At 43.6% G+C, this 24785-nt stretch overlaps 1 protein-coding gene across 8 annotated transcripts in view; it reads left to right on the top strand.

Moving 5' to 3' along the window:
• EPHA5 (EPH receptor A5) overlaps positions 1 to 24785 on the top strand; it is a 245320-nt gene that overhangs the window by 105374 nt on the left and 115161 nt on the right. The gene's annotated exons all lie outside the window — the stretch shown is intronic.

Here is a 24785-nt window from a genome sequence, read left to right as displayed (position 1 = left end):
TTTCAGTAAACACATCAGGGGTTCTTCTTTGGTTGTGGTTTGGGGGCTTTCGCTTCAACTGTTTAATCCATCTATTGATTTTGGGACATGAAAATTGTATATTATTAATAAGTGTATCTATAAGCTTATAGTAAGTAGATTCCCCTCCACTACACTATAAAGCAGAGGTGCTACTGGCAGGGATGCCAACAGGATTTCCTGGGACTGGTAAAGTGGATTGGGGCCTTTTTTACATATATTCCACAACCTCCTCCACCGTGGGCAACCTATTGGAAAGAACTGCTGCTCATGTACTTTTATTTTTATTTATAAAATATACCGCTGTATCATAATGATATATTGCATTGGTTTACAACAATATAAAAACAGAAAGCCAGACAATAAAATAATAAAAAGTTAAAACAGTTAAAAGCAAACAGAAATTAAGAGCAAACATCAATTAGTCATTGTAGGGGGTGTACTCTCTTAGCTGCTCGTGGAACAGAAAGGTTTTTCAGCAGGTGTTGGCACAGAGGGCATCTGCTGAATCTCTAGTGAAGGGGTCAGCAAACTTTTTCATCAGGGGGCCAGTCCACTGTCCCTCAGACCTTGTGGGGGGCTGGACAACATTTTGAAAAGTATAAATACCCTGCAAGCTGGTCCCGCAGCTGCCTCCGGACCTGGAGGAGGAACACACTCTGCACATGCTCAGGAGCATGTTTTGGTGCCGCCCGCTCACCGGTGTTCTTGACGAACAGCAGCCACTCCATCGGCCCGTCCCCACGGAGCTCCCAGGTGGCATGCACCACGCGCTGCAGCCTGTCGTCTGAGGCCAGGTTGGCGGGCAGGCCGCGCACACAGAGCACCAGTCAGGCAGTGTGCAGCTCACTCTCCAGCTGCTCCAGCGCAGCTGCTGAGCGCGCCACCAGCAGCAGTGCCAAGCCGGGCGCAGGGCCAGCAGGCACGCCAAGCTCCAGCTGAAGGCCTGTGACATGCCCATCACAGTGCCCATGGCGCAGCCCAGACCGCCTGCCCGCCTGCTGGCCTCTCTGCCCATGACATAAGCGGCACACAAAACACTAAAAAAACATTCTACATTCTAAATCTTATATTAATAATCCAAAAATTGAGAGAGCTATGATCAAGATCTACTACAGAAGCCACAAACCGAAAACTCATTCAAACTGTGTCCAAAAGGAAGATTCAGTCTCTAAAGTGCCTTTAGCCAGGCTGCTGTAGATATCAACAAAGGTAAGTTGGAAGAAGCCTGAGACTCTTCATGGGCAAAACAGGTGACAAACGCCGGCACCCTGTCTAACTCTTGTGCGCAACATCACTGACACTTCGTTTGATCCAACTTTGTTGATATCTACAGGAGCCTGGCTAAAGGAACCTTTAAAGACTGAATCTTCCTTTTTTTTTTTTTTTAAAAAAAGATATTTATTAGGGTTTTGCAAAAAACAGAGATTTACAGAATAAAAGAAGAACAAAAAATAAGAAAAATACAAAAAATACACAAATACATAGAGAAGGAAAAAAAGAAAATACAAAATACAAAAAACAAATCCATTTTTTGATATCTTTAAGCTCATTTGCTTGTTTCCTTGACCTCCTCACACCTCCCCTTTTTGTATTCCCATTTACATGATCAATTCAGCAAATCCTTACCCTCTTTCATTTATCTTAACTCTATATCATAACATATTATTGCTCTATATTTTCATCCATTTATCAATTCATTTTTGCATGTTCTTATTAACTTTTGTTGCTGAATACCACTTATTGGCAATCCGAACATAATTTTAACATTCATCAATTTTACAATATTTCTGAAGATAGTCTTTAAATTTCTTCCAGTCTTCTTCCACCAACTCTTCTCCCAGGTCTCGGATTCTGCCAGTCATTTCCGCCAATTCCATATAGTCCATCATCTTCATCTGCCACTCTTCCAGGGTGGGTAGATCTTGTGTCTTCCAATACTTTGCAATAAGTATTCTTGCTGCTGTTGTTGCATACATAAAGAAAGTTCTGTCCTTCTTTGGCACCGATTGGCCGACAATGCCCAGAAGGAAGGCCTCTGGTTTCTTCAGGAAGGTATATTTAAATACCTTTTTCATTTCATTATAGATCATCTCCCAGAAAGCCTTGATTCTTGGGCACGTCCACCAAAGGTGAAAGAATGTACCTTCAATTTCTTTACATCTTGTACCTTGTTCCCTCAATTTTTGGATTATTAATATAAGATTTAGAACGTAGAATGGTTTTTTAGTGCTTATATGCTGCTTACTGGTCTACTACGAGAATTGGCAGCGTAGGTTCATTTCTTCAGGCCTCTCTGTCCATGGCTGCGTCGGAACTTCCTGCAACCAATCCAAAGCCGTGCCAGCACCGCCTCCTGCCCACAGCCGTCCACAGCTTCAGATTGCCTGCAGGAGTTTTCTGCAGCTAATCCAAAGCCATGTCAGTGTTGCTGCCCGCCCAGAAGCCGTGCCAGCGTTGCGGAAGTCAGTCCCCGCACGGCGAGGCATCTGCAGCGCACGGGGACTGACTGAGCGGGCGGCAGGGTCTGTGGGCCAGATTTATGAGCCTGCATCCGGCCCCCGGGCCGTAGTTTGCCGACCTCTGCTCTAGTGGCAGGGTGTTCCATAGGACGGGGCCGGCGACACTAAAAGCTCGTTTCTCATCGCTGTCAAACAAGCCTCGCCAACTTGGGGAATGACCAAAGATGCTCCAGGGGATGATCTTAGTGATCAAGCTAGAATATGAGGGTTGAGGCAACCCTTGAGGTATCCTGCACCTGAGTTGTTCATGTATTAACTTAGTCTATCCTACATCGCAGGGCCATTAGAAAGATAAAAAGTGGAGGTGGGAGGATAATGCACAGAACCCAGAGGACTTTGGAGAAAAATCAAGATGCAGAAATAGAATGCTGTTCATGTAAGGAAAAATAAATATTCATCAAGCGAGAAAGGCAGCCCCCCTCGATCTAACTGCAATCCTGATATTTTACAGCAAAATACCAAAACAAAACGGAAGGCTCACCAGCGCTGGAGATGTAAAAATACATACGCCACATATAGTTTATTGTGAAAACCAGTTAGTCATTAAGTGTCATTGCTGTCATTTGACAGGAAACTTTATTTATATCAAATGACAGCAGTGACACTTAAGTAAGCCCTGCCTAATTGCTTTCAAAAATAAGCTTGGAGAGAGGGAGAGATCAAAAACACAATCCTCTAATTTGCTCAGAAGTAGGGTTGTCAAATTTCAAAAAAGTGCAATTCCGGACACAAAAGTTGTTGAGCTATTTTTAACGACATTCACCAAAATCTACACTTCTGACATGGCTTGCCATATGTCTGGGTTTTCCCAGGCACTGTTTCCGATGGCCGAATCAGAGAAATTCCTGACGTATGGCAAAGCCTATCAAAGGTAAACCCCACCACGTTTTGCCCCTCAAGCCTTTCTAAGTCTGGGCTTGGGCCAAGCGAAAGCTATGGTTAGGCAAAGAATTATAGACACCGAGAGACAACAGGACTGCTTAAGGTGCCCCGACTACAAAATTGTAGAAATCGAGAGAGATATATATAGCTGCACCGGCAGCATACCTCTTTTTTCTTGCATCCAAAAATGCAAGAAGGGCTTTTACACTTGCCAGAAGCTCAGCTCTGCCCTCAACAGTCTTGGAGGTAAAGGTAAAGGGACCCCTGACCATTAGATCTAGTTGTGGCCGACTCTGGGGTTGCAGCGATCATCTCGCTTTATTGGCCGAGGGAGCTGGCGTTTGTCCGCAGACATGCTGGTCAGGTGGCCAGCATGACTAAGCCGCTTGTGGCGAACCAGAGCAGCACATGGATATGCCGTTTACCTTCCCGCTGGAGCAGTACATATTTATCTACTTGCACTTTGACGTGGTTTCGAACTGCTAGGTTGGCAGGAGCTGGGACCGAGCAACGGGAGCTCACCCCGTTGCGGGGATTCGAACTGCCGACCTTCTGATCGGCAAGTCCTAGGCTCTGTGGTTTATCCCACAGCTCCACCCATGTCCTCACCAGTCTTGGAAGGTTCCTTTAAAAAAGTCCCATACGCCCAGACAGTGGCGTAGCGTCGGTTGTCAGCACCCGGGGCAAGGCAAGTAATTTGCGCCCCCTAACCCGTGGATTTGCGCCCCCTAACCCGTGGATTTGCGCCCCCTAACCCATGGATTTGCCCTAACCCCAGATGTTGCGCCCGGTGCGGCCCGCCCCCCTTGCACCCCCCACGCTACGCCACTGCGCCCAGAGACTTTGCACCTGCCCATTGGGGGATATAGGAAGCTCCAAACACATATTTTTTAGACGTCCCTTTTACGATGATGCACGTAGAGAAACCATTGACCCCCTGCTGGTGAGGCTTGCTGACCTTCCAGTAAAGCAAAAATTCAATCTTCTCCTGTTAGGCAAAGATCACAAGATGACCCGGACGGTCGCCAGATTCTGTGCAAAGATCTGTAGGCGCAGACCATCCCCCGATTCAAACTAGTTTGTTAAGAAAATTCCCAAACTCAGATCCACAGGCAACTCTGGATCATTTCTCTATGATAGTCTATCTTAAAGTTTTTATGTGTTTATATGCCTACCACATTTTTAAACTTACAATCCATTGTTGTATATTGCTTTAAATGTTTGTTTTGCTCTGGGGATTGTAGTTCCATTTGTGTTTCACAAGCTGATCTCTGACCATAATAAAAGATTATTCTTTATTATTAACGCCAGCACAATCCTTACCATGTCTACTCAAAAGTAGCTCCCATTGAATTCAGTGGGGTTTACTTCAGGTGAATGCGATTAGGGTTGCATCTTTACTCCTGGAAAAGTTAGCATAGGATGCTGGGCAGGACCAGATTCAAATCGGACTAAGAATTAAATGAATAAACTGTAGCCCAGTAAAAATTAATCTTAACCACCAACACATTTAATGGCATCATAAACTGCAGACCCACTTCTATATTTCGCTTCAAAAATTATTTGAGAGATAAAATGTATAATATGCCATTCTCTGCAAATGATAAAGGTTTTTTTTTAAGCTGTTATGTGCACTTTTATTATCATCATAGTCATTGAAATTGTTTAATGTGCATGCCTATGAAGATCTTGTAGCTGTGCTGCTGCCTTTGATTTGCTGGATTTTGTGCTGGATGTGCAGAGAGAGAAAAAAAGAGAGGGAGGGAGGAGAACAGTTGGTGGGCAGGTACAGGTGCTGTCGCTGAAAGCCATAAACTCCTTAACTCATGTGATGTGTGCGCACATGCACAACATTACATTGCTATGAGTGGGTGGGCTATTAATCTGTATTCCAGAACCCTCCAACCCCTGGATTCAGCAAGTGTTGAAATCTAACCAAGTTCCAGGAATAGCCAAACTTGCTTCCTGGTGAAGTGATGGGGGATTAAGGAGCTCTGTGGAAGATGGCAAATGGGTGGGGCCCCCTCCCTCAACAGACAAAGCCTGAGTTCAGAGTTAAAAGTTGTGTGGCGAGTCCCGCCTCCCCCCTTGGGAAATAAAGACACAAGACACAGCATTATTATTATTTTTTAAATATTTTATTAAGGATTTTCTTGTTTTACAGAAGTAAGTGTAATGCCTCGTATTTTTTTTCCATGTAACATTTTTACAAATCCGTTTCATTTGTTGAGGCATTAGGGGGAGAAGAAGAAAACAGAAAAAAGAAAGGGGGGGTGGAGGGAGGGAAGATGGATGGGGGTGGGGTCGGGTGGCGGTGTTTCTATTATGCTTAATGTATGTAGAGTTTGGTGTCAGCGTTGCTTGTGTTGTTCACTTGTGTTCCTTTGGTGGTGAGAGAGGTTGGGGTTGGCCTAGGGTGTGATTGTTTGTTTGTGATTGGCTGTGGTGATCTTTGTTTTCGTGTGTGAGTGAGGCGGGTGGGTGTTTTGGATCAGGTTAGCCATATTGATTTGTATGCTGTTGGTGGATTATTGTCATTGTCCTGTTGGGCTGTGTATGTGATAAAGGGGAGCCATACCGGGGTGAAGGCGTCTTCTTCTGTTTGTCCCCGTGTCAGTTTCAGTTTATTGGTTAATTTTTCTAGTAGGGCTGTTTCCCATACTATTTGGTTTAAAAAAAAAAAAAAATTATTAACAGTTTAAAGACTATAAAAAAAGGAAAAAGAATTCAACGAAACAATACAATACAATACAAAAACAAAAACACTACGTACCACTGACACTAAAACATTAAATTAACAAAACACACTTCCGGAGGCGGCGCCTCCGACAATGGCGGATTCCCTCTAACTCGGAGACAGCTCCGCGGAAATCGGGTCCTACCGCTGCAGCGAAGCGGGGACCCTTTAAAAACCGCAGGCGGAAGAAGCCTGCAGACCTGGGACTCGGCGGGCACCGTTTGCGCCCCCCCCCCGTTTGGCAAAGGAACCCTACAAAGGGCTCCAGAGGGAGACGGGGGTTGGTGTGGTGCTGAGAGTCAATCGCTATCTCTGCGGAGCGAAGCTGCACAGCTGTTGTCGGAGAGCGCTGTCCTTCTTCCTATGACAATTCGGATTCTAAACAACAACCCGTGAGTAGGACGATTGAAAATTTTGGATTAAAATACAGCCTTGAATTTGACCTGAAACGGGAAGGTGTAAAAAGGAAGTCCACCTCCCGTCCTTTGTATAAAGACCAAAGCAAAGATTTTACAAGCTAAAAGCCGGGAAAGCAGATAGCCTGAAGTTTCCTGCACTTTCAACCATCAAAACCCCCCTTGACAGCAGGAGGAAAGGGGGGAAAATTTGACTTTCTAAGCCTGCAGAGAGAGAGTTAAGAAAATAAGTTTCCACTGTCCCTAACCTGGGGACGGAATGACAGGAAAGAAACGGTCGGTGATATTTACAATTTGAAAATAGAAAAATTGATATATAGAACTGGAAAAGGGAAAAATAATTCCAATGCCGCTCTCTGCCTGTTTGTTTTATATTGAAAGGAAATAAAGTATCTGGAAATCGAAAGGAATTTTCCCTTGTTGGATACAATTTAAAAATGGATGCCAAAAAGTAACTACACCCCCTAGAGGAAGCCAGCCAGTGTGTCTGTTTTTCAGCTATAAAGAGAACATTGTATCAGGGAAAAGACCGTGGGACCAGCTCCCTGACCTTGACAGAAATGAATAGAGAGGAAGTTTTATCTGCTCTGAACAAAATATAAGATGGGCTGCAACAGCTGGAGGAGAAAATGATTTTGATGAATCAAAAGAGGGACAATACAGCAGCTAAAGTCAGTAAAGAGGCGCCAATGGAAAATGCAGCTACAGAAAATGCACAACAATCTATTCAGGATACAGGTTTAACAGAGCAACTGCAAGGGCAGAGAAAGATGGATGGGATTGTGAATGTATCTCAAAAGACACAGAGAATGCAATACTGGAGGATGGAATTTGGAGGACACTGGCCAAACTTTGGAGTTAAGAAAATTTCTATCTCTGGTGGGACTGTGAAACGAGCGGAAGATTTTTTTCGGAACGATTATTTTTTGGATTACAAACTAAACACTGGGGAGTGCAACACCGGGGAATGGGACAATTGGAGAAAAGGAAATGAAGAATGTTACTGTACGGAATCACCCGGTGATTGGTCCCCCAAGGAGAAAGAGAAGGAAAGGCGAAAGAACTCAACAGGGATCAAGGATGTATGTAACTACAAACAGGAACAAGAAAACTCGCAGAAGGGGCTTGGAAATGATTTGAGAGCTTCAGACATTAGGACACCTGACTGATAAGGATATAATGATATATGGACTGACATTGCCGTGAACCAGGAAAAGGGGCGCTGGACTAACCTAGAATGAGAAATGTCTTGTGTAATTAACCTATATTTATGGAATTAGTTTAATACTAATGAAACATTAAAAGATGTGGGAAAGGATGTAATCGGCTTTAGCAAAATTTAGTCTAAATTTTGAAAGTTTAATGATTTGAGGACAAGATAAAATTAATGAAATTCATGAAATTATTGTAAAAAAGAAGTGGTTTGAGTAATAAGGTGAAATAAGAATTGGTAAGAACGGTTTGATTATAAATGAAAATATGAGGATATTATATGGGGATATATAATCAAGGGTAAGATAAGAGGTATGAATTTGCTGAACATATCGTTAATTGGAATACAAAGAGGGAGGTGGGAGGGAGTCAGGAAAATAAGTTAAAAAGGGAAAAATGGTGAGAAATTGAAAAGAGAGATTTTTGATTTTCTTGTTTTTTCTTGTTTCTTGTTTTTTTCCCTCTATGTTTTTTCTATGTTTTTTGTGTTGAATTTATTGTTTAAGATTTTGTAAACTTTTTTTTCTGTTTTGTTAAAATCCAATAAAATATCATTATAAAAAAATAATAAAACATTAAATTAACAAAACACAACAAACACAATTTAAAACACATCCATAATTTCAGTATCTTATCTTTCATTCACTTGTTTCCACGACCTCCTCACACCTCCCTTTTTGTATTCCACTTCAATTAACTGTTTCAGCAAATCCTTTCCATCTTCCTCAGTTTTCTGTCCTGTAATTTATCTTAACTTATTCTAACCTTATTTTTTTCCCTTTAATACATTAAAAATCTATTTATACTTAATTCCTTATAACCTATCTGCTAAAGCCATATAACTATGTTTCCCATACTATTTGCTACCATTGGTCCATGCTTACTCCTGACAGGTCTCTCTAGTGTCTGGTTATGGTGTTTCTGGCTGCTAAGGTTAATAGGTGTAAAAGGCCACAACTTTATTGATTGCAGGAATTGAGCGGTATTGGCTTAGGCATTGGTCCTATCGACTAACCGGCTTCAGCCTGATTGCATGAAGGCCAGCAAGGGTTAACCACCAGTAGGGGGAGTCCTGCTGATGTACATCAACTAGGAGCTCCCCCGGGGTCACCGCTTGGGGGCGTGAGGGAAATCCTCGGCCGTGCCGACCCTAAATAACCCAGGCCACGCCTCCCTGGCCAGCCAATTGGCTGGACAGGGAGATGACGCGCCCGAGGATTCCCCCAGTCTTGCAGGGGCTGTGAGCAGCCCCCGCGTGCGTGGGGAGGGCGTGGGCCCGCAACCCCACCTCCTCTCCAGCTCGGAAGTGGCTTTGTAGTGATGTGACTCACCAAGGAAGCAGCAAGGTGGAAAGCGAGAGAGACAGCAATGGCTGATTTCTGTTTCAATTCAAGGCGGTGGATATGGGAGAAACAAGACCCCTTTGGGGTGTTGATGCTGTGAACATCTCCACTGTAAGCACTGTAAGTATCTATGTGTAAATAAACCATATATCCCCCAAACAGCAGTCTCCGCTGTCCCTCATTCCAAAAAGGAAACACGAACCCTGGAACGCCAGAAACCTTGCACTACTCTGAGATTGGGGTGGCATGCAGCAATATGGAATGTCTGGGCAGTAGTGAGACAGAAGCAGGAAAACTGGCAGTTTCTGAAATTCCTATTATTATTATTATTATTATTATTATTATTATTATATTTTCATTAGTTTTTTAACATAACATTTTCAACAATTATTAAACATACTTTTATATCTTATACACTTTTTTTTACTTCCATCAATCACATCTGAAAATTTTCCAGTCTTATCACTTAATTGACGTTTCTTACTTTCACTATTACATTTAAATATTATAACTAATGTCTCTCTTCTTTGCAATATTTCATATATTCCTCCTTACAAAACTTCTTGTAGTCCTACTAGCGTAATTTGTTGATTACAGTTGCTCTTCAAATAGTTTGTATATTTCTTCCAATCTTCTGTAAATCTCTGGTCCCGCAGGTTTCAAATCCTTCCTGTCATTTTATCCAATTCTGCATAGTCCATTAATTTTGTCTGCCATTCTTCTTTCATCGGTATTTCTTCTTATTTCTGGGCCAACAATACTCTTGCTGCTGTTGTTGCATATAAAAACAATTTAACATCTTGTCTGTTGATATCCTCATTTATAATACTAAGTAAAAATGCTTCTGGTTGTTTTTTTTTTTAAATGTACATACAGTTTCTGAAATTCCTAGCTCTGCCCTCCGCCACCGGGGGGCGGAGAGCAGGCGAGGGCGGGGGAGGGGCAGCCGCGATGGCACCCCACTGGGATCACGCTGCCGCGGGCGGTGCACTCCCCCGCACTCCTCTTCCTCCGCCAATGGCGCTGCCTAGTGATGTCTGAAAAGGTGACTTGCCAATCACAGAGGACTACCAGGCAGGCTAACTCATTTCACAGAAATTGGAGGGGAGGGGGGATGTTATGTTCTGAAGTTCTCTCCCTGGGCCAGCAGGGGGATACTGTAGATAGTTTTCACTCAGGTCCACATATGCAAATAAGGGATCGAAAGTGACGTTCAGTGATTGGATCGTTACAGAAAGTTGTTACTGTTGCTTTGTAGTTTAGCTCTATATAAGCAGGCTGGCCGAACCCTTCAGTTCAGTTCTGTTCTGGCCTGTGAATAAACAAGAGCTGTCTGAAGAAACGCTGTGTCGTCTGATATGTTCACCCGCAATTTAACAGGGGACGTCTTTGTTCGGCTTATGTCTTCTGATGTAATAATAATAATAATAATAATAATAATAATAATAATAATATTTATACCCAGCCCTCCCCGGCCAGAGCTGGGCTCAGGGCGGCTAACACCAGTAAAATTACAGTAAAAACATAACAGGGGGGGGGGAAAAACACCAATTTAAAATACAGGTTAAAATGCAGTTTAAAATGCAGCCTCATTTTAAAAGTAGCCCATAGATCAAAACCATAAGGGAAGGGAAACAGAAGGGTCAGACTGAGTCCAAACCAAAGGCCAAGCGGAACAGCTCTGTCTTGCTGGCCCTGCAGAAAGATGTCAAGTCCCACTGGGCCCTAGTCTCTTGTGACAGAGCATTCCACCAAGTCGGGGCCAGTACTGAAAAGGCCCTGGCCCTAGTTGAGACCAATCTAACCACCTTGCGACCTGGGACCTCCAAAATGTTGTCATTTGTGGACCTTAAGGTCCTCTGTGGGGCATACATGTAGAGCATGTAGGAACTCATTCTTTTTTAAATTGGAAATTACGAGCCTGGGGCAGCCCAAATTTTGATCTTCTCTACCCAATTCTTGGTGGCAATGGGCATGGTACTATCCGACGAATCTCTGCCTGTGGATCCTCTTGCAGGTTGGTGGAAAATATGTGCTGTTTGTTCATGATCACATGCACATTAAAAAAAAACACAACTATCTTGGGGGAGGGCTGCTAATCCCTGGGGTTCAGCAAGTGTTATTTCCCTTTCTAAAACCTTGTTAGATATCCTGATTGCCTTGCCACACAGTTACACGCCGGAAGCCTTTTGACGGCTATCATTCAGCCAAGGGAGTGAGGCATTAGATGATAGTGACAAATTGCCTGTCCTGTTAGCCACGTCCAGGGTTAGAGCAGGGCAATTGTTTGCCTGAAGCAACCTGAAGTAGGCACACATCCACCCTCACCTCATAATAGGAAATGCACTGTGTTACCCTTTAAAGCACAAGAGAGCTGTAGAGAAAAAGTGTTCCTGGTTGACTGGGAAGTTGTAAAGTGCAGGGGAGGCAAAATTTGCAAAACAGAATGGCGGGGGGATGTTACTTTAAACTAGTGAATTTAGGGGGGCCTATTAATAATTCTCTGTTCAAATCATTAAGCCTGTTGGCATCTTTCTCTTCTTTAAAAACATTATTTATACTTTTCAAATTTATACATTTCATTAATTTTACAATCATTTTAACATTTCAAGGTTTGACTTCCTTCCCCCTCTTTCTGTGGTTCGTTATTTTATAATATCTTCTGCATATCCGAATTCATTTAATTTGCTCATTTTATTATCTACTTTAAATATATACTCCTATGAAACTGCAGGTTATTACAATAACCCTGCCAATGCTTTTATCTGTTTGCAATTTATCTGTAAATATTCAATAAATATTCAATAAACCATTTCCATTCTTTTATAAAAAAGATTGTTATCTTGATTTCTTATTTTTCTGGTATGTTTTGCTATTTCTGCAAATTCCATGAATTTTTGTATCCATTCTTCCTTTACTGGGACTTTTGTTTCTTTCCATTTTGGGGCGAGTAACATTCTTGCTGCTGTAGTCGCATACATACATAAATTTCTATACACTTTAGGTAGTTCTGTCCCAATAATTCCCAAAAGAAAAGCTTCTGGGTTTGTTTTTTTACAAAGGTTATTTTAAACATCCTTTTCAATTCATTACGGTATATATCATGTCTCTTCTTTCAAATCCTTTCTCAGATTCATAAGAAGAGTCTGTTAGATCAAGCCAATAGCTCATCTGGCCCATTCCCAAATTCTGAAACCTCTTGCAGGAAACCTTTGGCTTAATTCTAAAATCTCCATTCTCGCCCCTGACAGAAGCCTAAGTACATGTCTTCTTCTCATAGCCTAGTAAGATTGTCTTCCATAAACGCGGTTTTAACAATGAGTCTGTATGTGACTGTGGAGGCCAATTCTGGATTCAAATGTCCTTCCACAGTGGGGTCATTGGTTTCCGGGTAGGAGTTGATCACAGTGTGGATTTGCCAAGCGTGCCTTCCTCTTAGCATGTTTCTCCCTTGCGTCCTGAGTTCGAGTGTCTTCAAAGCCCATGACACCTTTGGTAAAGGCTGTTCTCCAATTACATGTAAGTACAGTGGTACCTCAGGTTAGGTACTTAATTCGTTCCGGAGGCCTGTTCTTAACCTGAAACTGTTCTTAACCTGAAGCACCACTTTAGCTAATGGGGCCTCCTGCTGCCGCTGTGCCGCCGGAGCACGATTTCTGTTCTCATCCTGAAGCAAAGTTCTTAACCCGAGGCACTATTTCTGGGTTAGCAAAGTCTGTAACCTGAAGCATATGTAACCTGAAGCGTATGTAACCCGAGGTACCACTGTACATGTAACTGTGATTGTGTAAATCCTTGCAGTCATCTTCAGCAACCTTTGCCTCCTTACCCTTGACCTGGCTCAAGTAGAAATTTAGATGAAAACGGTGCCGGATTTATGTATAAGCTAAACAAGCTATAGCTTAGGTCCCTATTCTCTTGGGGCCCCCCCAAAAAAAAATTAAAGGAAAAGAACTGGATGTACATTTCCAAAATATAAGATAAAAAACAAATAAAATAAAACCTACATACAACAACAGTGTTTTGTGTTGTGTAGGCTCCTATGATGTAAGTAATGGGCCCCGCCTGCTAGCCTGCTCCCTAAAATATCACTGGTTTGCTCATTTCTATATACAGGGTGCCTACATTCTACAAATGCAAATGACTTTAGATACCTATTAGATCCATAAATGACCATATAGCATATGTTCAACCCAATAAACAGCGACAATTTGTTGTTGACAAAGGACAGCTGGACATATAAAGGGCTCCATTACCTTCAGTAGCTTAGGGCCTCATCAAACCTAAATTCGGCGCTGGATGGCAACCGTGTGTTCCAGGGGGAGGAGATCAAACTTATCTAATATGGACTTATCCATGAGTCTAAAGTTTGGACTTATCCAATATGGAGCATTCATGGAAAGCAGACAGGCCAAAATATAATAATAATAATAATAATAATAATAATAATAATAATAATAATAATAGCGCTTTAGGGCCTCAGCCAGATCCCACCACCATGTGAAGGACCTTAATATCTTATGTGAAGCCTACTTTTATTTACCACAAGACTTGCTCAAAGAGCACCTGATGGGTATGAGGCACAAAACCAGCAATATCCTTGTCAAAAACCCCGCACGAAAGCAACAGATCCATCCATTCATCTATTTTTGTTAAAGTCCTTGGCAAGTAAAAGTGGCTGGGCAGCTTGAAAATCCAATCATGAATTAAAGAAGCAGGGTAGCCTTGTCCCTATAACAAACGTCCATAGGATTTTAATGCCTGAGAGCAGAGTTCCACCTGTACAAGGCTGAAAGCAAGGCATGGAATGAGAAAAAAACATCGGGCAGACAGCCAAACCTGTTGACATAAGCTTACAGGTGTCATTTTTCAAAACGGCCACTTCACCTTTCTACAGCACCTGGCTCACAAACCGTGGTACCTACATCCATAAAATTCATGTCCGATTTTTTGTTTCTTTGAGTGCAATAAAATCATTGGGCAACATCCTTAAAGTTGTATCTAGTGAACATTTTGCAGTGGACTATGGGTTAAACCACAGAGCCTCTTGGGCTTGCCGATCAGAAGGTCGGCGGTTTGAATCCCCGCGACGGGGTGAGCTCCCGTTGCTCTGTCCCAGCTGCTGCCAACCTAGCAGTTTGAAAGCATGTCAAAGTGCAAGTAGATAAATAGGTACCACTCCGGCAGGCAGGTAAACAGCGTTTCTGTGTGCTGCTCTGGTTCGCCAGAAGCAGCTTAGTTATTCTGGCCACATGACCCGGAAGCTGTACGCCGGCTCCCTTGGCCAATGAAGCGAGATGAACGCCGCAACCTCAGAGTCGTCCGCAACTGAAATTAATGGTCAGGGGTCCCTTTACCTTTACCTCTATTGAATTGTGGGCAAAGGTAACAGAATCTGTATCTTCCCAAGTGGAAGTTTTTGCAGCTTATATTATACATAACTGTATTTTGCTTTCCTGGTTGTAACCATGTACACCCTCCAAAAGTGACCTTTATGTGGTCATGGTGGAGAAGGGAGCCTTCTGGTCAGATTCTAAAGGAAAGGTTTTTTGAGGGAATTTAGAGATTGAAAAGAGGAAATAGATTCTCTGGAGAGAATCTGAGCTATCAAGACAGGGCATAATATAGCCCCTTTAATAAACCTTCATAGGAATTTCATGCCTGATAGTAATTTTATCTCCATGAGGCAGAATCCTCTTTCTTCTACTGTGATACACATCAGGCATTAAAAAGGATTAGCTTTCTGGGGGATCCAACAGGGACTACACTTAGTAAATCATTGTCTCTGATCAGTAATGGACTGGATAGGAGCCAATAAACTGAAGCTCAGTCTCGATGAGATAGTAAGTGGGTATTTCATCTCTACTGCCAGATGCTGTTCATAGATTCCCTCTGAAAAACCAAAAATGATGTTTGGAGGTGCTCTTAGACCTGGTCTTACCCTTGGAGTCCCCTGTGGCCTCTGTATCTCAAAGCACCTTTCACCAGTTCAACCCTCCTGGGCAGAGAAAGCCTTACCATAATTAATCACTGGTAAGAGTCCCATGGACTGCAAGAAGATCCAACCTATCCATTCTTAAGGAAATCAGCCCCGAGTGCTCACTGGAAGGACAGATCCTGAAGCTGAGGCTCCAATACTTTGGCCACCTCGTGAGAAGAGAAGACTCCCTGGAAAAGACCCTGATGTTGGGAAAGATGGAGGGCACAAGGAGAAGGGGGCGACAGAGGACGAGATGGTTGGATAGTGTTCTCGAAGCTACCAGCATGAGTTTGACCAAACTGTGGGAGGCAGTGGAAGACAGGAGTGCCTGGCGTGCTCTGGTCCATGGGGTCATGAAAAGTCGGACACGACTAAACGACTAAACAACAACAATAACTTGTTTAGACAATGGCCATGGATTGTGCATGGCCCTTCTTCTCAACTTTCATTGCTCCTAATAAACCCAGCACTTCTGAAGATGCTTGGCTGTCAGATTGCAACACCCTTTTCTCTCACGTTTACTTCCATGTCTGGCTGCCTAATTCATTCCCGGTCATGCCTCCTACCTCATATAGGTGAAAATTGCCATTGGAGCTAATGAAAGTATTTATTATTATTATTTGAAGAAAAAAATGTGGAACGCTGCCTTCTCTAGGTGGCAGATGGTTGTTGGAAGGACCTTGAGTGAGAGGCATGGAAGTGAAGATCTCAGAGAGTGAGAGACTGGGAGGAGAAGAAAAAGATCCCAGGTGAGATCTGGAAGGATCCACCACTTTCTGTGGGGGACGAGTGTTAAGAGCTACTTTTGAGAGAGGACTCTTCTTCCTCTTCTTCTTCTTCTTCTTCTTCTTCTTCTTCTTCTTCTTCTTCTTCTTCTTCTTCTTCTCTTTTGGTTTTTAATTAGTTTTTTTTATCTTACTGTATTATGAAAAAGCATTAATAAAGTCTTATGAGAGAAGAGAATATTGTCTTCTTCTATGTTATACTGGAATATCATGGGGTGTGCCTATTTATTTTAAAGTAAAGCCTAATGTTATTTCTGATGGTGACCAAAGAAGGAATTGTATTTAGAAATGTGGTGTGTGTTTTTCCCCTTTTGAGGAGAAACATGGCTGTACCTCTAAACAACCCCCTTTAAATATGGGTTTGTTTCATGGTAGATATGTGACATAACTTTGTAATATCCCTTATAAATATATGTCAGTTTCTGCCACAGGGGTGTGTAAGCATTTCATAAATTACCTACTGAGTGGATCAATCCCTGTGGTTTGCGATTGTAATTTGGCATAATATATATTTTATGAGGTAGCAGCAGTTGCGTCTTATTCTGTTGTAAAAATACAATAGCCATAGCTGTTAGCGGGGGGGGGGGCGTTATTTGTGCAGAAATATATTAGTTTCCTTTTTTCTTTAGGAAGTTTTAAAGGCAGACCATTCATTGAATTTATTGGATGTTTGACCTAAAGGATTTTAAGATGGGAAACACTACAATGGAGCATGCATGTGAATGGATATAACACATAATATGCACATGAATGGATACAGTATCAGGAATTTAATAGTCCACCTGAGTTAATGCAAATATGAATCTTATTGGCACAAAGAGTAGATGAACAGCTTAAAGTTGTGTCTGGACTATATCATTTCAGATTGTAAGTGCTCATGCAAATGAATGCTTCTTCATATTAAAAATGACAAAGAAGGAAAATATGAATATATATATATATATATATATATATATATATATATATATATATATATTCTCATATAGAAAACCTGATGTCAGGGAGATGAATTCCAATCAATTCAACATTAGTTACTTGAAGTAGATCCAGTAGAATCAATGGACTAGAGCAGCCTAGTTTCAGTGCGTCTACTCTATAGTTTAGTTGGACATCACCAGCATTTTGCCTTCCATTGGTGAAGGTTAAAAATGCTCTTATTAAATGCTAGAATTGGATGAAGTAGCTGCATGAATGTAATTGCGTTGTGCAGATTGGGTATCTTGAACTACACTTTTTGATTGCCTTGTACGGTCCTTCATTTACACATTGATCAACATTATTCACAGTTAATTATGAGAATTGGCCGCCTATTGAGGCTTGCTGTGGTTGTTACTTTTCCAAAAAAAGAGTTCAGTTTATTTTTAACAGTGAGAAAACAGATAGGGGTATTGAAGTACCATGATAGGAAGAATAATGTTGTATTGCTCAAGCAAGATGGAGTTGAGAAATAATGTATTTATAGGAGTGCATTAAGACCAATTTAGAAAAGGTTGATTAGATAAAGCAATTTTCATCCAAGCAAGCCTAAACCATTTCCTTATTTCATTGAATCAGCAACCATGTGCTCGTACAAACACAATAAATGTATACTCCCATCAGCTTTTCCTTGAGCTACTTTTAGTGTTCTCTGCTTGTCAGGATACGTTGTTAGTGTAAGTTGTTTTTAAGAGTGCCTCCTTCCAGTCATTACGTTTTGCCTGGACACCCAAAGGAAGATCAGAAGATGAAAGCATGACTTGTGTTGAAGACAAAACTCAAACTTATATTTACAATGGAAGGTGAATCTTTTGTTTTGGGTGAAGAGCTTGATACTAACCAATACAGTGGTACCTTGGTTTACGAACTTAATCCGTTCCAGAAGTCCGTTCTTAAACCAAAACTGTTCTTAAACCGAGGTGTGCTTTCCCTAATGAGGCCTCCTGCCACCAGTGCCCTTGCACCGTTCAGATCCCATTCTTAGACCAAGGTAAAGTTCTCAAACCAAGACACTATTTCTGGTTTTGCAGAGTTTGTAAACCAAATCGTTCTTAAACAGGACTGTTCTTAAACCAAGGTACCACTGTACAAGCAAATATCGCCCCCCCCCCGATTGTGCCATCTGAGCAAACATGTCTCATCTACCCATGACTCATAACTGAATTAAATGAAAGATGGTGATAGTTTGCCACCAAATTCGTAGCAACCCAAAGCATCAAAAACAGCAGGGTACCACTTCTGTGTACTATCCTAACATGGGGGAGAATGGATAGGAATATATGATAGATAGATAGATGATTGATAGATAGATAGATAGATAGATAGATAGATAGATAGATAGATAGATAGATACAGACATACATACATGATAGAGACTTTATTTGCACTAGCCATAACAATGATAAAATATATAGGGGATAGAGCTAAATAGTTAGTTATACAAAATACATTTTGGAGATTTACATCAATACAAATAACAGAATTGATAGCCACAGATAAAACAAAAGGCTTTCTTTTGATTAAAAAACAAAAAGCTGAGGAATGTTAGATAGCTAATTAAGTAATAGTTCTTATTCTAATTGCCCCTGCTAATTTTTTTGCAGTTTTTGCTGTCCCTTGGTTATCTCGATCCACCAGGATAAAAGACACAGTATCAAAGGTTGAGCAACCTGAACAGAAATTGCTTGGCATTTGAGGAGTGACTGAAATAGTTTTTCTTCATCAGCCTACCACACCTCCAGCCTTTGTGCTTTTGCAAACTTTGTTTGGCTGTCCACTCCTTCCTCTGTCATGCTCACCTCTTCCTTCCAGCTCCCCATAATAGCAACTTTTGTCCTTGGGCTGGAATTTCCCATGAAAAATAAGGAAAGCTCCAAATTGTAACAGGTTGGAGAGACGGATCTGCTTTTTACCTTCCCCAGAAGCATAACAGAGAGGGAAAGGGTAGTCTTCCGTGACCTTCTTCTGCCATTTCCCTATTTTCTCCCCTCTCACTAGATTTTCAGCTAAGGGTGATTGCTCCCTCAACTTAGTCCTTCTTTCATCCACTGAAGGTTTATAGATTTCCTGAATCTCATCCTTCTTTCATCCTTTACTAATTCTTTACACTCGCCACAAGCAGTGGCGTAGCGTGGGGGGTGCAGGGGGGGCCGGCCGCACCGGGCGCAACATCTGGGGGTTAGGGTTAGGGGGCGCAAATCCACGGGTTAGGGGGCGCAAATCCACGGGTTAGGGGCTCAAATTACTTGCCTTGCCCCGGGTGCTGACAACCCACACTACGCCACTGGCCACAAGTTATTCTCTAGTCTACACACACACACTCGTTCCCTTCTGTTGCTGTCTTCACCCAAGCACAGTTTAGTGAAACTGGCTTTCTAGCCAGACACACCACCCATTGCTAGCTTCCTAGTGTGGCAGGTGCCTGGTTTGTTTGCTTTTTCTTGAAGTAGCAGGGGTGCCAAATCACTGTCATTGCAAAAGGTGGGTGTGGAGGTATTTTGCAGGGGAGCGACAGAAAACCTTGCATTATGCCTTTTTAAAAAGTGTATAATGCGGAAGTAGCATACAGAAGCAGATCTGCAAGAACAGTGTTTCTCCAGTCTGACAAGTGGGATCATCTTTACAATGGTCCTGGTTGGGGGCAGCCAGGTTCCTCTCCCCACCCTGGTGTGGGCGGAGTAGTGCTTTCATGCCATGGTGGCATCACAATCACCCCAGGCCTATTGGCCAATCATTTTGAGCAGGGGGATCGTGGGGGGGGGGGGTTAAAAGCGGCAGCGCAATGTGGGCTGTGCACCTGCTTCACGCTGCCGAACACCCGCCAACCCGCCCTGTACAGTGGTACCTCGGCTTACGTACTTAATTCGTTCCGGAGGTCCGTTCTTTACCTGAAACTGTTCTTAACCTGAAGCACCACTTTAGCTAATGGGGGCCTCCTGCTGCTATCGCGCTGCCAGAGCACGATTTCTGTTCTCATCCTGAAGCAAAGTTCTTAACCCAAGGTACTATTTCTGGGTGAGTGGAGTCTGTAACCTGAAGCGTATGTAACCTGAAGCGTATGTACTCCGAGGTACCACTGTAATTTTATGTGTTTTCTGGTCTTGCTTTGGACATTGGTTGGTCACCTGTCTTGGGCCAGGAGCCAGGTAGGAATTTTTCCATTTGGCAAATTGGCACGGGCCATTTGGTTTTCGCCTACCTCTTAGCAATCGTCACAACTTTGTAAGGTTTGGCGATTAGGCATTGGCTCATTGATTTGTGGGGGAGGGGAGGTCAGCCATCACCTGCCTTTCCATTGACCAAGGGTATTCCGTTAAAGGAAGCCAGGGTCTGGTTCCTGTCTGAAGTCCGCTTGAGGGGCTAGGGCCATGCCAGGCCTCTGTGGACAGTGAGGAAAGCTACAGGCGGGTTCCCCCGATGTGGCTTCCTATTTGGGGTGGTTTACCCTTATTGACTTCCTGCAAAGTGGGCAGGAGTCCGATATAGTCTATGCCAATGCCTAAGCTAATACCGCTCACATTTCTGTAATTCAATAAAGTTGTGGCCTAAAATTTGCCAATAACCTTAAACTAAATATTCTGTGTCCGTGTGAATTTATTTCAACAAGGAGCTGGTCTGGGGGCCTTGCCACGCAACTAGTTCTGAGCAACTATTTAAATGTTTTCCATAATAAAATGATCTGTTCTGAATTGGTTTAGGCTGTCATCCGTCATGTCTAACTATTAATGCTGGATCTGGGATGTCCTTGCGGGCATTGAAGGGTCTGGCTTGCTGACGAATTTACGTACCGTATTTTTCCCTCTATTACACGCAGATTTTTTCTCCTAAAAAGTAAGGGGAAATGTCTGTGCGTGTTATTGAGCGAATGTGTGGTCCCTGGAGCTGACAAGCGCGAGTGAAGGCAAAAATCAGGCAAATATCAAATCGTCCGGAGAAGGGAGGAAAGGAGGAAGCTGCTGCTTTCCTGCATTCTGCCTCAGGGTCTTACTGCCCACCCGCTTCTGTTTCCTTACTGTGTTTGCTCAAACGGAACAAAGAGCAGAGAAAACCCCTCCCCTCCAGGCAAGCAGAGCGTCCTTCCTTCTAAGCGTCTGGGACTCGAAGGCAACATGCAGGTTGGGGGGGGGGGAGAGAGAGAGCTGGTTGGCTTGTGGGGGGGGGACTTTTGCCTTCCTTTCCTCCCTCCGGTAAAACCCCTCTCCTGCATTCTTAGCCAGCTGCTTCTCTGCACACCCCTCTCCTTGTCGCTTCTATGTTTTTCCTTCCCTCCCTACTTAAAACGTGGTTCCAATCACGGATCCACATGGATCCTCAGGATCTTTGCATTGAGTCACCCCAAATTCACCATCAGATCACATAGCATGCCCATGGCTACAGCCTGCACCAAAAAAATCACGCACCCACTGTTGCCTGGGGCTGCAATGGTGCAAAAACGTGGTTACAAAGCACGGATCCACATGGATCCTCAGGATCTTTGCATTGGGTCACCCCAAATTCACCAACAGATCACATAGCATGTCCATGGCTACAGCCTGCACCAAAAAAATCACGCACCCACTGTTGCCTGGGGCTGCAATGGTGCAAAAACGTGGTTACAAAGCATGGATCCACATGGATCCTCAGGATCTTTGCATTGGGCTACCCCAAACTCACCATCAAATCACATGTCTGTGGCCGCAGCATGAAGCACAAAAATGATACATCCACTGTTTCATTCAGAATTTTTTTTTCTTGTTTTCCTCCTCTAAAAACTATGTGCGTGTTATGGTCAGGTGCGTGTTATCGAGCGAAAAATACGGTATATAATTGCCGATGCACAACATCCTTGCGTGGTATAAAGAAAGCAATGGGGCTTTATCTTCTGGCGTGGCACTCGTGACGTTGCTTAGTCAAGCAGCATTATTTGGCATTCCGTTCACATTCTGCTACTGACACTAAAGTGGCCTGAAGCAAGAGGCAAAAGGAGCGCACTAAATTGAGCACTTAAATCACTAGTTCTTTGGCTCCATGGCAGATTTAACGAGCATCCTGGAACGAATGCCGTGAAATAATATACTGTCAAACCTGACACAGCAGAATGGCTCTGCTTCCCATCACACAATAGACCAGGTGACCATGCAATTACAATTAACCTCCTGCTTGCTTATACCTAATGAGAAATGATCATATGAATGATAAACCCAGGAAAGTAACGTGGCCACAGGAAAATGATCTTTCAACCTTATGGAGGCGGTGGAGGATTGGTGGGTGTGGTTTTTTGGCGTATGTGTTTTGAATAACTTTGAAAAGAGCCAAAGGAATATGAATTTTCATTCTTTTCCTGTCACCCATGGCAAATGGTAGATCACATATACACTGAGCTGTCTGTTAGCAATTTCCCCCCAAACAAAAGTGCTCCTCAAATTCTAAAGGGTACATGAAAGATTTATAAAAAAACATTATGGAGAGATTGTCAAGAGATCCCCCCCCCCACACACAAAAGCACTATAGTTTTTGAGATTACTCTTTGAAAATGATGACAGTAGGTTCATGACCAGCAAAAGGAACTTTTTATTTCACACTACATTTTATGGTGCTGGAGGAGACTCTTGAGAGTCCTATGGACTGCAAGAAGATCAAACCTATCCATTCTGAAGGAAATCAGCCCTGAGTGCTCACTGGAAGGACAGATCCTGAAGCTGAGGCTCCAATACTTTGGCCACCTCGTGAGAAGAGAAGACTCCCTGGAAAAGACCCTGATGTTAAAAAGCAGAGACATCACCTTGCCAACAAAGGTCCGTATAGTTAAAGCCATGGTTTTCCCAGTAGTAATGTATGGAAGTGAGAGCTGGACCATAAAGAAGGCTGATCGCCGAAGAATTGATGCTTTTGAGCTATGGTGCTCACTGGAAGGACAGATCGTGAAGCTGAGGCTCCAATACTTTGGCCATCTCATGAGAAGAGAAGACTCCCTGGAAAAGACCCTGATGTTGGGAAAGATTGAGGGCAGAAGGAGAAGGGGACGACAGAGGACGAGATGGTGGGACAGTGTTCTCGAAGCTACAAACATGAGTCTGACCAAACTGCGGGAGGCAGTGGAAGACAGGAGTGCCTGGCGTGCTCTGGTCCATGGGGTCACGAAGAGTCGGACACGACTAAACGACTAAACAACAACAACATTTTATGGGATTCAGTACCATAAATTGTGGCAATGGTTACTCTGCTGGGCTAGTCAGAACCACAGACTCATTAACCACTGTTCACAAGGCTTAACCTGTGACACCCAAATTGACAACCCACATTTCTGTCTGCTGCTCCACCCCATGTTGCTGTCATGCATCAAAGATGGGGCTCTAGGATGGGTGGAAAATGAAACCCTCCCTGTGTTTCTCAAGGCTGTTTCCCTAAGCTTTCCCTCTTCTCTGCTGTTTTCAGACCACAGCAGTGCTGAAGCAATTTCCTTGCTGCTTCCCAGTGTCATAGCAGTGGAAGTCAAGGATACCCAAAGTTGCTGCATCCCCAATCTTTAATTAATGAGGAGGGAGATTGACGGGCTTCAACAACAGACGGCTATGATCAGCTCATACATCATCAAACACATCGTTCTCTCCCAAAATTAGGTGGTGTATTTGAAAAAAGATACTTACATCCACTGTTGTGCACAGCTGACTGCTGAAGCTCCATCTCTGTGTGAAACATGAAAACTACCCTGGACCTGCCGGTAAAAGCACCCCCAATATTTTTATGAGGGTTTTTTTGGGGGGTAGATCCCCTTAAAGGTGTTGTAGGTTTGTGCCAGATCATCCCCGTAATTCTTGGATTTAGTAAAAGTTAGAATGAAGCAAGGTTCAATTAACCTTTGCCAAACATGGAAACTTCTTGGATTTAGTTATGGGAAGGAGCCAAGCCAGCTGGGCAGAGCTAACTGGACAGGCCATTAGCAGGGGACAAAGGCCATCAAGGAAACGGTTAGAGGGCAAGGGACAGTGGGACCCCTTCTTTGCTGGGTGCGAGGGGGCAGAGGTAAATCACAGATTTAGGGGTTCAACTTTGAATGATGTAGGTTGGGGGTGGGAGGTCCTTTGAGTTGCTTAGCAGTGAGAAGGAGGGGCAGAACTTCCTATGAGCTGAGGATGGCAGGCTGGAGCAAAGAGAACAGGGGATGGCTTTTTGCTGTTCTTCAAATCCAATGTTGCCCTTAAGGGGAAGCCAGACCCTCATACGCTGTGAATGCTCCACAATCCTTCCATCTAGGTGCAGGTTGTATAGATGTGTAAATAATCTATATATCATACGGACACCACAGTCTCGTTTGTGCCTCATTGCTCCCAAAGGGACCCTGGAAAGCACATCTACAACCCCTGGAACATGGGTCGGCAAACTAAGGCCTGCGGGCCAGAACAGGCCCAATTGCCTTCTAGATCCAGCCCACGGACGGTCCGGGAATCGCTGCGTGGATCACCAGTGCATGGATCACCAGCACGTGGATCGCCAGTGCGCATTCTTTCCCTCTCTTTCCCTCTCCTTCCCTCTCCCTCACACGGTGGCGCTTTTCTCCTCAGGGATGGAACAGTCTTGTCCCATGCCGGCGGCGTTGATGGCAGGAGTCGGCTTGCCCTCCTGCCCACCTCAGGAGGGTGGCGCTGTGAAGGGGCATATGACGCCGGCTGCCGCTATGTTTTCCTCCTGCTCCTCCTCCCTCTCCCTCAGTCTGCTCTTCCTTGCTTCTCTGCGCCCCTTTTTCGCGCCGCTTCCTCGTTCGCTTTCTTCATCGCCGCCTGCCTCTCTCCCTCATTCCTCCCATGGTGTTCAGGCAGGTTGTTGCGGTGTCTGCGGCCGCCGCTTGCAGGTTGGCAGGCAGCTCTGTCTTCTTCTCCGCAGTGCCTCTGAGGAAGCAGCAGCAGATGGTGGTGGGCAAAAGTTCCAGCGACACCCC

Source organism: Podarcis filfolensis (genome assembly GCF_964270895.1).
Source record: "Podarcis filfolensis genome assembly, chromosome: 13".
Classification (NCBI taxonomy): Eukaryota; Metazoa; Chordata; class Lepidosauria; order Squamata; family Lacertidae; genus Podarcis; species Podarcis filfolensis.
This window is presented reverse-complemented; position numbering and strand designations above follow the sequence as displayed.